The sequence below is a fragment of the Amphimedon queenslandica genome, unplaced genomic scaffold, assembly GCF_000090795.2.
Source record: "Amphimedon queenslandica unplaced genomic scaffold, v1.1 AMPQUscaffold_11596, whole genome shotgun sequence".
NCBI classification, from domain to species: Eukaryota; Metazoa; Porifera; class Demospongiae; order Haplosclerida; family Niphatidae; genus Amphimedon; species Amphimedon queenslandica.
In genome coordinates, this window is record NW_003548162.1 from 1 (window position 1) to 4,960 (window position 4,960).

Here is a 4,960-nt window from a genome sequence, read left to right on the forward strand (position 1 = left end):
TTCCTATGTATATACAAATTCTTAGATAGCATAAATCTAGATGTAACCCTTTCCATGTTAGAAGGTACATCAATATGATCAAATTTGATTGATATACGTGTAGCATAAATACCCATTACTGTACCAATGGCACCATTAACTAATCCTACAGTCACATCAATATTATGTCTTAGCATTACTCTACAGCCTACTGCTAAAGACAATACAGTTTCTAAACCAGCTGTTTTGCTTGGTTGATCTTTTAGTTTATCTAATTTTTTTTCTTGTTCTTTGTCAAATTTTGCTGTGCTGCCACTTTCATCAACAACATCAACACATGCTAATTCTATTTTCTCAGTTTCTAGACTTTCTTACATTAATTCATTGATTTTTTGGCAGGCATCTACCTTAGAAAATAGGCAAATTGGAGGATTTGTTCCTTCACTTTCCAATTCCTTATATTTTTCTTGTATTGAAACATTACATACACGACGTATCAGTAGTATCATCAGTCAGACAGCCATGCCTAACAGAATCAAGCATTTCAAAGAAAGTTTCGTCTCCTTTTTGTCGCTCATTGATTGTTAGTTCATCATATTCTACTGTTTCTTTCCATATGTTAACTGCATTTGCTGCTCCAAGTCTAGTTTTTACTAGTTTGTTGCTAATTTTATTAAATACTGGCCTACCATTAACTGGTGGCAATTGTAAGAGGTCACCTACAAATAAAATATTTTTGGATCCAAACCATTCATCAGTTCCAAATATATCTTCTAAGCGCATGTGTAAATATGCTAGATTTAGATTGGATACCATAGATACCTCGTCTACTATTATAATTTTTTCATTTTTAAGTATCATTTTTATTCTTTTCTGAGCTTTTTTACTCAAAGCCCAATATCCAGCTGTCTTTCCCTCATGCTCTATTGGTAGCTGAAATAATCTATGTATTGTTAGTCCACTTACATTAAATGCGGCTATACCTGTTGGTGCTACAATAGCACACATAGTTTCACTACTTTTTGGATGCCATATGCCATCCACTAGGCATTTTATTGCCTCTATCAAAAACAATTTACCAGTTCCACCTACACCACTAATAAACATTCTTAGCGGTTTGATATTATCTAATCTAAGTAAACTTGAACACTCATTCTCTAATAAGTCTTCACGTTCTTTTTGACTTATAAGATGACTCTTAATTTTATCAAAAATTCTTTTTTGATCTACATTAAGCATTGCCTCTCTTTGCTCTAATGTTAAATTAGGTACATTTATGTGCATGTCAGCAATATCAGCTACTGCTTCCATTATTTCACCTAGTAATTGAGGCTCATCATCTTTCTTGTTATCAGGAAGTTCTTCTTCAGTGAATCCGGCTTTATTTCTTGCATCGACTATTTTCTTCCAATTACGTTCAGCTTCTAATAGTTTCTGTAGTTTGTTGAAATGATTTTCAATGCCACATATAGATGCTTCTCTGTGACGCCTAAAAGCTTCTTCCATTGTTTCTCCTTCCATTACAAGTGTGCTCTCGTCTCTAAAAGGCACAAATGAAAATATTAGCGAGTAATAAAAATCGTCTCTTTCCGCTTCTTGCATAGGATTAAATTTCCTATGGTTTGGAAGGACTGGCTTTGATCGAAGTTTGTATTCTCTTTCTCCATTTTCTCCTATTTTATCAAATTTGTAATTGGCAACAAATTCATAAAGAGATACATCTTCCATGTTATTTGGTCTTGTTGGATAAAAGTCTTCAATTATGCTAGGATTAAAGATGTCTTTCGAAGATCGATCCATTTTAGTTAAATATGAATAGTTTTTGATTTTTCTGCTCCTCTTATGAGGCAAGTACACATTAACGTACTGTACAGTTACTGATTTCATGTATAAACTTTCACCAAGAAGAAGATCGCTAGCTTCATATAGTCCTACTTCTTTAGCTCGAAGTAATTTTTGGCTGATTTTCCAAAGCCAGCTGTATATGTTGTCACAGCTGCTGACTTCATCCCATAAGTCCTGTGCATGACTCTTTTCTGCTTTAGTGACATATCCAGTTACATACTCTGTTAAGGAAAGACTCCTCTCTGCTATGTATTGCAAGTCCATATTTGCACGCCACAGTTTCAGCAGTAAAGGATTATAGTCGTTGACTCGAACTTCTTTTTCATTTCGTTTGAGACAATATATTTTATTGCATGATTTGAAGCTGTTTTCTACATCATTGATGTAATACTACCTCGTACTGGTCTAGGAAAATCAAATCGGCATCTAGATACATAGGTCTTGCCGACTTTAATATTTCGCTTGCAGTATTTGCTGCACTTGTGCATTTGGTATTTTGTTACCAAAAAATTTAAATCAGGCGATGTATTACTATCTGGTATATGACAGGTAATCCTATCTTGTATGAAAGAACAGACTTCTGGATGATCAATACCGACAACAGGAGCATTTTCAATCCATAGGAGGATGTGATAATGAGGCGCTCCACGCATTTGATGTTCTTTTTTAACATAATATTCCTCTACTTTGCCTAGAACACCTCTGCAGAATGACTATGTTAAAGAAATCCTTAAACTTGTATGAAAATTGTCGCGATACTGAAACAGGGTCCTCAGTACATAATCTAGAAATACTATATGATTGTGGTGCATTATTTACTTTTCTTAAATATTGCGCTATATCAGCTGAATCATATTCAGCACAACTTAATTTAAGGAAAAGTATTGGTGAGCCATACTCAGCAATCTTTGCTTTGACTTCATCTGTCACACGGAACCAATATTGATTTGTGCCCCGTATTGGAGCCAACATGGTACTTAAATTGCCCTCAAATTTTTCATCTAAAACATTTATTTTTTCTAATATTTCAGCAACAGTTTGACCAACATTACCCCTTGATGTTTTTAATAAATTATATATGCCAGTTTTTAAGGCCTTGTTAATTTTTAATCCGTAATAGTGCAAACAATATGAATGATTTCTACGAAATCTGTAATCTTTGTTTAAAAGTCTAGATTTTATGTATTCACTAAATGATAAAGTCTGTGCTGGATAGCTTTGTCTGGGATGATGCTCTCCATATTGTCCAGTAGGAAATAAAGTAGGAAAGCATAACAAATCAAGATGCTCTTGCCTATTGTCTATAGGCGCTTCTTTTACATTCATTAATTTATATTGACTGATATCAAAACCTTTTGCAATTTTACTATCAAGATTTCTAATGGTATATGCCAAATGGCCTTCTAAATCTTGATTATTTGCTTTTTCAAGCATTTTACAAGTAGTATTGCTTACTACTTGTATGACATTTTTAGACGATTCGTCGATGGAGTCATCATCTACGTTTCTATAAAGCCAATTTATTTCTTTTAATTTTCTTAGTGCTGCTTTTATTTTATTCACATCAACTAGGCTACGCCAGACATTATTTGATTTAGTAGGCTGTCCATTAATAATAATATAATGTTCTGGATTAGGCAAATGATTAGAATCTATACCAATCTCATTTAAAGTTTCCATGGTTTTTTCTAATGGAAGGGGTAAATAAAACATTGCACCTTTAAGAGCCTTCAAAGAATTATATGTAGGCACTTTTAAGGTGTGTGTGCCTAGCCTAACAATTGTCTGAAAACATTTGGCCCTCTGTATTAACTGGCAACTTAAAGGATCCAAATTTTTCAATTCTTTTGGTAGTGGATCACACTTTAACCCATTGAGCACACAACGTGCAGGAACTTCATTTTTCCTAATAATAGGTTGTTAACAAATATACATAACTTTATTTAATGCTGTAGGATCATTCTCTCTAATGTAATCTAATAGGATATTCCAAACATCGCTATCTAAATTTTAGCTTCAGTGACAAATTTTTTTCTTAAAAGCCTCTCACAGCTACAACAAGCATTAACAGCCTGTAGAGACAAAGCTTTCTTAAATTCGTCAATAGCATCTGAATACTAAAAATAAAGTACAGTATCTAAGTTTGGTATTGTAAATGGGTCTTCTTCTTCGCCATCATTTATAGCATAATACACATTATCAAATTCAGTCTCATCAGCTTCATTAATTTTTAAATTTATCAATTGTGCTATATCGCCATCAGCAAGGGAAGAATCAATAATATCTATTGTTAAATGGGCATTTCTAGCAACATAAAAGTGTTTTAAAAGGCGTCTCAACAAATGATAATGAACAGATGCATTGCGTAAAATACACAGCATGCTTTTACAATCAGTATCATTACTACTACACACAAAAGGATGGCCTATCCTTTCACAATCAATTTCAGAATATAAAAATATTTTTCAACATTATTTTCATCTTTTTTAACAATTACCGTTACATTTGCATTATCATAAAAATCATGTTCATGCACTTGATCTATTTCTTCAACATGCAGGGATCTTGTCATATAATGAGTATTAGGACAATTATCACATGCATCTAAATGCTTCCTCAATTCTTTAATGGGTTCATCAAAATAACGTCTAACTTCAATAATAGAACTAACATCACTTTCTAATAAAGGCTTGCACCTGTCTGTACAGTGCCATTTGAGGACAGGCTTTCTCTTATTAGTATACATTCTATTATTATCAAAATTGTCATCTTCAGAGTCACTATCATCATTACATTCTTCTGCTCTGTCAATACATGATACTTCAACAATCCCTGCTACATAACAGGTGCCATTTGTATCAACAGGGATTGCAATTGGACTATCTAATTGGCTATCACGATCATCATTAGGATATAAATACGCTGATTCATAAAAATAAGGCTGACTATTTTTTCTGACATTGCTCACCAAAATCACTAAAGCTATTCAATTTCCTAATGCTATTTGCTGCACGTATCAATATGCCTACTTTGTGAGATCTGTTTTTCAAAACTGATTCTAACAATATACTTGATGCAGCATTACATTTACTGTCATATGATGTGTTCTCAAAATCTACACCTTTCATACTTGATG